Source organism: Triticum aestivum, chromosome 5B, assembly GCF_018294505.1.
Source record: "Triticum aestivum cultivar Chinese Spring chromosome 5B, IWGSC CS RefSeq v2.1, whole genome shotgun sequence".
NCBI classification, from domain to species: domain Eukaryota; kingdom Viridiplantae; phylum Streptophyta; class Magnoliopsida; order Poales; family Poaceae; genus Triticum; species Triticum aestivum.
In genome coordinates, this window is record NC_057807.1 from 561,246,633 (window position 1) to 561,258,789 (window position 12,157).

Below are 12,157 nucleotides of genomic sequence, written 5' to 3' on the forward strand. Positions count from 1 at the left end.
GTGAAGTGGAGAATCATCATAAAAAGAAAATAAAGTTTCTGCAATTTGATCGCGGAGACAAATATTTGAGTTACGAGTTTGGTCTTCAATTAAAACAATGTGGAATAGTTTCACAAACTCATGCCACCTGGAACACCACTACTTAATGGTGTGTCCGAACATCATAACAGTACTTTATTGGATATAGTGCAATCTATGATGTCTCTTACCGATTTACCACTATCGTTTTGGGGTTATGCATTAGAGACAGTTGCATTCACTTTAAATAGGGCACCATCAAAATCCGTTGAGACGACGCCTTATGAACTGTGGTTTGGCAAGAAACCAAAGTTGTCGTTTCTTAAAGTTTGGGGCTGTGATGCTTATGTGAAGAAACTTCAACCAGATAAGCTTGAACCTAAATCGGAGAAATGTGTCTTCATAGGATACCCAAAAGAAACTATTGGGTACACCTTCTATCACAGATCTGAGGGCAAGATTTTCGTTGCTAAAATCGGATCCTTTCTAGAGAAGGAGTTTCTCTTGAAAGAAGTGAGTGGGAGGAAAGTAGAACTTGATGAGGTAACTGTACCTACTCCCTTATTGGAAGGTAGTTCATCACAAGAACCGGTTCCTGTGACAACTACACCCATTGGTGAAGAAACTAATGATATTGATCATGAAACTTCAGATCAAGTTTCTACTGAACCTCATAGGTCTTCTAGAGTAAGATCCGCACCAGAGTGGTACGGTAATCGTGTTCTAGAAGTCATGTTAATAGACCATGATGAACCTACGAACTATGAGGAAGCGATGATGAGCCCAGATTCCGCGAAATGGCTTAAGGCCATAAAATCTGAGATATGATCCATGTATGAGAACAAAGTATGGACTTTGATTGACTTGCTCGATGATCAGCAAGCCATGTCAAATAAATGGATCTTCAAGAGGAAGACGGACACTGATAGTAGTGTTACTATCTACTAAGCTCGACTTGTTGCGAAAGGTTTTCGACAAGTTCAAGGTGTTGAATACGATGAGATTTTCTCACTCGTATCGATGCTTAAGTCTGTCCAAATCATGTTAGTAATTGCCACATTTTATGAAATCTGGCAAATGGATGTCAAAACTGCATTCCTTTCCAGTCAAAAAAAACTGCATTCCTTAATGGATTTTTTAAAGAAGAGTTGTATATGATGCAACCAGAAGGTTTTGTTAATCCTAAAGGTGCTAACAAAATGTGCAAGCTCCAGCGATCCATCAATGGACTGGTGCAAGCATCTCGGAGTTGGAATATACGCTTTGATGAGTTGATCAAAGCATATGGTTTTATACAGACTTTTGGAAAGGCCTGTATTTACAAGAAAGTGAGTGGGAGCACTACAACCTTTCTAATAAGTATATGTGAATGACATATTATTAATTGGAAATGATGTAGAATTTTCTGGAAAGCATAAAGGAGTGTTTGAAAGGAGTTTTTCAAAGAAAGACCTCGGTGAAGCTGCATACACATTGAGCATCAAGATCTATATAGATAGATCAAGATGCTTGATAAGATTTTTTCAATGAGTACATACCTTGATAAGATTTTGAAATAGTTCAAAATGGAACAATCAAAGAAAGAGTTCTTGCATGTGCTGCAAGGTGTGAAATTGAGTAAGACTCAAAGCCCGACCATGGCAGAAGATAGAAAGAGAATGAAAAGTCATTCCCTATGCCTCAGTCATAGGTTCTATAAAGTATGCTATGCTGTGAACCAAACCTATTGTATACCTTGCTCTGTGTTTGGCAAAGGAATACAATTTTGATCTAATAGTAGATCACTGGACAGCGGTCAAAAATATCCTTAGTGAGGACTAAGGAGATGTTTCTCGATTATGGAGGTGATAAAAGAGTTCATCGTAAAGAGTAACATCAATGCAAGCTTTTTACACCGATCCAGATGACTCTAAGTCTCAATCTGGATACATATTGAAAGTGGGAGCAATTAGCTAGAGTAGCTCCATGGAAAGCATTGTAGACATAGAATATTTGCAAAATACATACGGCTCTGAATGTGACAGACCCGTTGACTAAACTTCTCTCACGAGCAAAACATGATCATACCTTAGTAATATTTGGGTGTTAATCACATAGCGATGTGAACTAGATTATTGACTCTAGTAAACCCTTTGGGTGTTGATCACATGACGATGTGAACTATGGGTATTAATCACATATAAATGTGAATATTGGTGTTGAATCACATGATGATGTGAACTAGATTATTGACTCTAGTGCAAGTGGGGGACTGAAGGAAATATGCCCTAGAGGCAATAATAAAGTTATTATTTATTTCCTTATATCATGATAAATGTTTATTATTCATGTTAGAATTGTATTAACCAGAAACATAATACATGTGTGAATACATAGACAAACATAGTGTCACTAGTATGCCTCTACTTGACTAGCTCGTTTATCAAAGATGGTTATGTTTCCTGGCCATGGACAAAAGAGTTGTCATTTGATTAACGGGATCACATCATTAGGAGAATGATGTGATTGACATGACCCATTCCGTTAGCCTAGCACTTGATCGTTTAGTATGTTGCTATTGCTTTCTTCATAACTTATACATGTTCCTGTAACTATGAGATTATGCAACTCCCGTTTATCGAAGGAACACTTTGTGTGCTACCAAACGTCATAACGTAACTGGGTGATTATAAAGGTGCTCTACAGGTGTCTCCAAAGGTACATGTTGAGTTGGCATAATTCGAGATTAGGTTTTGTCACTCCGATTGTCGGAGAGGTATCTCTGGGCCCTCTCGGTAGTACACATCACTTAAGCCTTGCAAGCATTGTAACTAATGAGCTAGTTATGAAATGATGTATTACGGAACAAGTAAAGAGACTTGCCGGTAACGAGATTGAACTAGGTATTGGATACCGGCGATCGAATCTCGGGAAAGTAACATACCGATGACAAAGGGGACAACGTATGTTGTTATGCGGTTTGACCGATAAAGATCTTCGTAGAATATGTAGGAACCAATATGGACATCCAGGTTCCTCTATTGGTTATTGACCGAGAATAGTTCTAGGTCATGTCTACATAGTTCTCGAACCCGTAGGGTCCGCACGCTTAAGGTTTCGATGACAGTTATATTATGAGTTTATGAGTTTTGATGTACCGAAGGAGTTCGGAGTCCCGGATGAGATCGGGGACATGACGAGGAGTCTCGAAATGGTCAAGACGTAAAGATCGATATATTGGACGACTATATTCGGACTTCGGAAAGGTTCCGAGTGATTCGGGTATTTATCGGAGTACCGGAGAGTTACGGGAATTCGCCGGGGAGAAGTTTTGGGCCTTTTTGGGCCATATGGGAAAGAGAGAGGGGCTGCCTAGGGCAGGCCGCGCCCCCCCCCCCAAGGCCTTAGTCCGAATTGGACTAGGGGGAGGGGCTGCACCCCCTCCTTCCTTCCCTTCTCTCTTCCCTTTCCTTCTCTCCTACTCCTACTACATGGAAGGGTTCCTAGTTCTACTAGGAAAGGGGGAATCCTACTCCCGGTGGGAGTATGACTCCCCTAGGGCGCGCCATAGAGAGGGCCGGCCCTCCCCCTCCTGCACTCCTTTATATACGGGGGCAGGGGGCACCCCATAGACACACAAGTTGATCTACGGATCGTTCCTTAGTCGTGTGCGGTGCCCCCCTCCACCATATTCCACCTCGGTCATATCGTCGCGGAGTTTAGGCAAAGCCCTACGCCGGAAGAACATCATTATCGTCACCACGCCGTCGTGCTGACGGAACTCATCCCCGACGCTTTGCTGGATTGGAGCCCGGGGAACGTCATCGAGCTGAACGTGTGCTGAACACGGAGGTGCCGTAGTTCGGTACTTGGATCGGTCGGATCGTGAAGACGTGTGACTACATCAACCGCGTTGTCATAACACTACCGCTTACTGTCTACGAGGGTACGTGGACAACACTCTCCCCTCTCGTTGCTATACCATCACCATGATCTTGCGTGTGCGTAGGAAATTTTTTGAAATTACTACGTTACCCAACAAGAAGACCCAAGAGGAGAAGATCAAGAGTGATGTTAGGGTTTTGAACAAAAAAAGTGTTACAATGCACTGTTCTATTTGTGGGAGACAGAAAGGGGCATTACAGCTGGCATGAGGCTCTCATTGAAGAAGGGGTAGAGGTTGTTGATGAGAACTATGATGACCCAACATTTCTTCAAGTGAATGAATTTTGCTAAACTTAAATTCAGTTCACTGAATTTCACTGCATTTTACTGAATTTCACTGCATTTCACTGCATTTTACTGAAATTGTTGTACTTATCTGAATTTGTGCAAAACATCTTCCCTAACCAGACGGATCCTTTATTGGATCCAATTGACACACCATTCAGTATGGTCTACAACATGGCTCAGAGAGAGATTGCAAGAAGAGCTCCTCAGAGGGTTCATGGGCCACTGCCTGAGCAATCTGCATTTGTTGCTGCTGGTGGTGCTGCAATACCTCAGCCAAGGGTTACTACATAAATGAACATAGGTAGAAATACAAGGGAAACCACAGTAGCTGACAGAGGAGAAGGATCTGGTAGGGGAAGAGGAAGAAAAAGACAAAGAAATCCAGATGCAATTGCAGCCAGAGGAGCAACCACAGAAAGAGGAAGAGGGTCAAATGCGGGTAGAGGAAGAGGAGCAAATGCAAATGCGGGTAGAGGAAGAGGAGCAAATGCAAATGCAGGGAGAGGAAGAGCAAATGCAAATGCAGGGAGAGGAAGAGCAAATGCAAATGAAGGGAGAGGAAAAGTTCCATTTGCAGGGATAGGAGAAGCAACAAATGCAAATGCATATGCTTGGAGAGGAGGATCAATACCATCTGCAGGGACGAGAGGAGCAGCAAATGCAAATCCATATGCTTGGACAAGAGGAGTGATACGTCTCCAACGTATCTATAATTTTTGATTACTCCATGCTACTTTGTCTACTGTTTTGGACTATATTGGGCTTTATTTTCCACTTTTATATTATTTTTGGGACTAACCTATTAACCGGAGGCCCAGCCCAGAATTGTTGTTTTTTGCCTATTTCAGTATTTCGAAGAAACAGAATATCAAACGGAGTCCAAATGGAATAAAACCTTTGGGAACATGATTTTCTCACCGAACATGATCCAGGAGACTTGGACCCTGCTCCAAGGAACAACCGTGGAGGTCACGAGGGTGAGGGCACCCCCCCTGGGCGCGCCCCCTGCCTCGTGGGCCCCCTGTTGCTCCACCGATGTACTCCTTCCTCCTATATATACCTACGTACCCCGTCAGATCATATACGGAGCCAAAAACCTAATTACACCGCCGCAACTTTCTGTATCCGCGAGATCCCATCTTGGGGCCTGTTCCGGAGCTCCGCTGGAGAGGGCATCTACCACGGAGGGCTTCTATATCAACACCATAGCCTCTCCGATGAAGTTTGAGTAGTTTACTTCAGACCTTCGGGTCCATAGTTATTAGCTAGATGGCTTCTTCTCTCTTTTTGGATCTCAATACAATGTTCTCCCCCTCTCTTGTGGAGATCTATTCGATGTAATCTTCTTTTTGCGGTGTGTTTGTGGAGACCTATGAATTGTGGGTTTATGATCCAGCTTATCTATGAACAATATTTGATTCTTCTCTGAATTCTTTTATGTATGATTGAGTTATCTTTGCAAGTCTCTTTGAATTATCTGTTTGGTTTGGCCAACTAGATTTGTAGTTCTTGTAATGGGAGAAGTGTTTAGCTTTGGGTTCCATCTTGCGGTGTCCTTACCCAATGACAGAAAGGGTTGCAAGGCACGTATTGTATTGTTGCCATCGAGGATAACAAGATGGGGTTTTTATCATATTTCATGAATTTATCCCTCTACATCATGTCATCTTGCTTAAGGCGTTACTCTGTTTTACTTAATACTCTAGATGCATGCTGGATAGCGGTCGATGAGTGGAGTAATAGTAGTAGATGCAGAATCGTTTCGATCTACTTGTCTTGGACGTGATGCCTATATACGTGATCATACCTAGATAATCTCATAATTATTCGCTTTTTTAGCAATTGCTCAACAGTAATTTGTTCACCCACCGTAGAATACTTGTGCTCTTGAGAGAAGCCGCTAGTGAAACCTATGGCCCCCGGGTCTATTCTCATCATATCAATCTCTACTGCTTTATTTACTTGCTTTGTTTTTTACTTTGCCTTTTACTTTTTACTTTGCATCTCTATATCAAAAATACCAAAAATATTATCTCTATCAGATCTCACTCTCGTAAGTGACCGTGAAGCGATTGACAACCCCTAAGCGTTGGTTGCGAGTTGCTATCGTTTTGTGTAGGTATGAGGGACTCGTGCGTGATCTCCTACTGGATTGATAACTTGGTTCTCAAAAACTGAGGGAAATACTTACGCTACTTTACTGCATCATCCTCTCCTCTTCGGGGAAATCCAACGCAGTGCTCAAGAGGTAGCAAGAAGAATTTCTGGCGCCGTTGCCGGGGAGTTTGCGCAAAAGTCAACCATACCAAGTACCCATCACAATCCATATCTCTCGCATTACATTATTTGCCTCTCGTTTTCCTCTCCCCCACTTCACCCTTGCCGTTTTATTCTCCCTCTCTTTCCCAATCTCCTCCTCTCTTTCTCTTTTGCCTTTTTCTCGTTTGCCTTTGCTTGTGTGTTGGATTACTTGTTGCCATGGCACAAGATAATACCAAATTGTGTGATTTCTCGAATACCAATAATAATGATTTCCTTAGTACTCCGATTGCTCCTCTTAATAATGATGAGTCTTGTGAAATCAATACTGCTTTGGTGAATCTTGTTATGAAAGATCAATTCGCCGGCCTTCCTAGTGAAGATGCCGCTACTCATCTAAACAATTTTGTTGATTTGTGTGATATGCAAAAGAAGAAAGATACAGATAACAATATTGTCAAATTAAAGTTATTTCTGTTTTCACTTAGAGATCGTGCTAAAATTTGGTTTTCATCTTTTCCTAAAAATAGTATTGATTCTTGGAACATGTGCAAAGATGCTTTTATCTCTAAATATTTTCCTCCCGCTAAGATCATCACTCTTAGGAACGATAGTATGAATTTTAAACAACTTGATCATGAGCATGTTGCCCAATCTTGGGAAAGAATGAAATTGATGCTTCACAATTGCCCTACTCATGGTTTGAATTTATGGATGATCATACAAAAATTTTATGCCGGATTAAATTTTGCTTCTAGAAATCTTTTAGACTCGGTCGCGGGAGGCACGTTTATGGAAATTACATTAGGAGATGCTACAAAATTGCTTGACAATATTGTGGCTAATTATTCTCAATGGCATACCGAAAGAACTTCTAGTAAAAAAGTGCATGCTATAGAGGAAATCAATGTTTTGAGTGAAAAGATGGATGAACTTATGAAGATGTTTGCTACTAAAAATACTTCTCTTGATCCCAATGATATGCCTTTATCTACTTTGATTGAGAATAATAATGAATCTATGGATGTGAATTTTGTTGGAAGGAATAGTTTTGGAAATAACGCATATAGAGGGAATTTTAATCCTAGGCCTTATCCTAGTAATCCTTCTAATAATTATGGAAATTCCTACAACAACTCTTATGGAAATTTTAATAAGATGCCCTCTGAATTTGAGATTAGTGTTAAAGAGTTTATGATTTCACAAAAGAATTTTAATGCTTTGCTCGAAGAAAAATTGCTTAAGGTTGATGATTTGGCTAGGAACGTTGATAGAATTTATCTTGAAATTGATTCTTTAAAGCTTAGATCTATTCCTCCTAAGCATGATATCAATGAGTCTCTCAAAGCTATGAGAATTTCCATTGATGAGTGCAAGGAAAGAACCGCTAGGATGCGTGCTTCCAAAGATGCCTCTATTAAAGCGTGTTCTTCTGATTCCTATGAAAATCAAGATGAAGATCTAAAAGTTATTGATGTGTCCCCTATTAAATCCTTGTTTTGCAATATGAATCTTGATGGAACTGAATATGATCTTCCTTTACCTAGAAGGCGTCCTAAGAATTCTGAGTTTCTAGATCTAGATGATGAAATTGATGAAAGTGGGATTGAAAAAAATAAAAATCTTGATGTTGCTAAACCCACTATTTTGGATCTCAAGGAATTTAATTATGAAAATTGCTCTTTGATTGGTTGTCTTTCCTTGTTGCAATCTGTGCTAGATTCTCCTCATGCTTATAGTCAAAATAAGGCCTTTACCGAACACATTGTTGATGCCTTGATGCAATCTTATGAAGAAAAACTTGAGTTGAAAGTTTCTATACCTAGGAAACTCTATGATGAGTGGGAACCTATTATCAAAATTAAAATTAAAGATTATGAGTTTCATGCCTTGTGTGATTTGGGTGCTAGCGTCTCCACTATTCCCAAAACTTTGTGTGATTTGCTAGATTTTCGTGACTTTGAAGATTGCTCTCTAAACTTGCATCTTGTGGATTCCACTATTACAAAGCCTATGGGAAGAATTAATGATGTTCTTATTGTTGCCAATAGGAATTATGTGCCCATAGATTTTATTGTTCTTGATATAGATTGCAATCCTTCATGTCCTATTATTCTTGGTAGACCTTTCCTTAGAACGATTGGGGCGATTATTGACATGAAGGAAGGGAATATTAGATTACAATTTCCCTTGAGAAAGGGTATGGAACACTTCCCTAGAAAGAAAATAAAATTACCATATGAATCTATTATGAGAGCCACTTATGGATTGCCTACCAAAGATGGCAATACCTAGATCTATCTTCGCTTTTATGCCTAGCTAGGGGCGTTAAACGATAGCGCTTGTTGGGAGGCAACCCAATTTTATTTTGTGTTCTTTGTTTTTGTTCCTGTTTAGTGTTAAATTTTGTTTCTACCTTCTGTTTAGATGTGGTTTTATGGTTTAGTTAGTGTTTGTGCCAAGTAGAACCTATAGGATAAGCTATAATAATAGTTGATTTGATTCTGCTGAAAAACAGAAACTTTGCGCTCACGAGAAAAAATTCAATAAATCACAGGAACGTACTTTTGCATTGATTCTTTTTGCTTCTGATCAATAAACAAATTTTCCAGTACGTCCTATTTTGGTAGAATTTTTTGAGTTCCAGAAGTTTGCGTTAGTTACAGATTGCTACAGACTGTTCTGTTTTTGACAGATTCTGCTTTTCGTGTGTTGTTTGCTTATTTCAATGCATCTATGGCTAATAAATTAGTTTATAAACCATAAGGAAGTTGGAATACAGTAGATTTAACACAATTATAAATAAAGAATGAGTTAATTACAGTACCTTGAAGTAGTCTTTTGTTTTCTTTCACTAACGGAGCTCACGAGATTTCTATTGAGTTTTGTGTTGTGAAGTTTTCAAGTTTTGGGTGAATTCTTTTGATGGATTATGAGAGTGGCAAGAGCCTAAGCTTGGGGATGCCCATGGCACCCCAAGATAATCCAAGGACACCAAAAATTCAAAGCTTGGGGATGCCCCGGAAGGCATCCCCTCTTTCGTCTACTTCCATCGGTAATTTACTTGGAACTATATTTTTATTCACCACATGATATGTGTTTTGCTTGGAGCATCTTTATTATTTGCGTCTTTGCTTGTTAGTTTGCCACAATCATCCTTGCTGTACACACCTTTTGAGAGAGTCATACATGATTTATAATTTGCTAGAATACTCTATGTGCTTCACTTAAATCTTTTGAGCTTGATAGTTTTGCTCATAGTGCTTCACTTATATCTTTTGAGCGTAATAATTTTTGCTCTAGTGCTTCACTTAGATCTTTTAGAGCACAGTGGTGGATTTGTTTTAAAGAAACTATTGATCTCTCATTCTTCACTTAGATTATTTGAGAGTCGTTAATAGCATGGTAATTTGCTTAATGTTAATATACTTGGTATTCAGGATATGTGAAACTTTCTTTTGAGTGAATTGAATACTAAGATAAGTTTGATGCTTGATAACTGTTTTGAGATGTGGAGGTGATAATATCAAAGCAATGCTAGTTAGGGTGATCATGAATTTAAAGAATGCTTGTGTTGAAGTTTGTGATTCCCGTAGCATGCACGTATGGTGAACCGCTTTGTGATGAAGTCGGAGCACAATTTTATTTATTGATTGTCTTCCTTATGAGTGGCAGTCGGGGACGAGCGATGGTCTTTTCCTACCAATCTATCCCCCTAGGAGTATGCGTTTAATGCTTTTGTTTTTGATGACTTCTAAATTTTTGCAACAAGTGCATGAGTTCTCTTGATTAATGTTGAGTCCATGGATTATACGCACTCTCACCTTTCCACCATTGCTAGCCTCTCTAATACCACACACTTTTCGCCGGTATCATACACCCACCATATACCTTCCTCAAAACAGCCACCATACCTACCTATCATGGCATTTCCATAGCCATTCCGAGATATATTGCCATGCAACTTTCCACCGTTCCGTTCATATGACACACATTAGTTTGTCATATTGCTTTTTGCATGAACATGTAGTTGACATTGTATTTGTGGCAAGGCCACCTTCATAAATTTTCATACATGTCACTCTTGATTCATTGCATATCCCGATACACCGCCGGAGGCATTCATATAGAGTCATATTTTGTTCTAGTATCGAGTTGTAATTGTTGAGTTGTAAGAAAAATAAAAAGTGTGATATCATCATTATTAGAGCATTGTCCCAGTGAGAAAAGGATGATGGAAACTATGATTCCCCCATAAGTCGGGATGAGACTCCAGACTTTATGAAAAATAAAAGAGGCCAAAGAAGCCCAAATAAAAAAAAGAGGCCAAAGAAGCCCACCAAAAAAAAGAAAAAAAGGAAAAAAATATGAGAGAAAAAGAGAGAAGGGACAATGCTACTATCCTATTTCCACACTTGTGCTTTGAAATAGCACCATGATCTTCATGATAGAAAGTCTCATATGTTATCACTTTCATATACTAGTGGGAATTTTTCATTATAGAACTTGGCTTGTATATTCCAATGATGGGCTTCCTCAAAATGCCCTAGGTCTTCGTGAGCAAGCAAGTTGGATGCACCCCACTAGTTTTATTTTGTTGAGCTTTCATATATTTATAGCTCTAGTGCATCCGTTGCATGGCAATCCCTACTCACTCACATTGATATATATTGATGGGCATCTCCATAGCCCATTGATACGCCTAGTTGATGTGAGACTATCTTCTCCTTTTTGTCTTCTCCACAACCACAATTCTATTCCACCTATAGTGCTATGTCCATGGCTCACGCTCATGTATTGCGTGAAAGTTGAAAAAGTTTGAGATTTCGAAAGTATGAAACAATTGCTTGGCTCGTCATCGGGGTTGTGCATGATTAAATACTTTGTGTGATGAAGATAGAGCATAGCCAGACTATATGATTTTGTAGGGATAACTTTCTTTAACCATGCTATTTTGAGAAGACATGATTGCTTTGATTAGTATGCTTGAAGTATTATTACTTTTATGTTAATATGATCTTTTGTCTTGAATCTTTCGGATCTGAATATTCATGTCACAATTAAGAAGATTTACATTGAAATTATGCCAAAGTATCACTCCGCATCAAAAATTCTTTTTTATCATTTACCTACTCGAGGACGAGCAGGAATTAAGCTTGGGGATGCTTGATACGTTTCCAACGTATCTATAATTTTTTATTACTCCATGCTACTTTGTCTACTGTTTTGGACTATATTGGGCTTTATTTTCCACTTTTATATTATTTTTGGGACTAACCTATTAACCGGAGGCCCAGCCCAGAATTGCTGTTTTTTTGCCTATTTCAGTATTTCGAAGAAACAGAATATCAAACGGAGTCCAAACGGAATAAAACCTTCGAGAACGCGATTTTCTCACCGAACGTGATCCAGGAGACATGGACCCTGCTCCAAGGAACAGCCGTGGAGGTCAAACGAGGGTGGAGGGCGCCCCCCTGGGCGCGCCCCCCTGCCTCATGGGCCCCCTATTGCTCCACCGACGTACTCCTTCCTCCTATATATACCTACGTACCCCTGTCAGATCATATACGGAGCCAAAAACCTAATTCCACCGCCGCAACTTTCAGTATCCGCGAGATCCCATCTTGGGGCCTGCTCCGGAGCTCCACCGGAGAGGGCATCTACCATG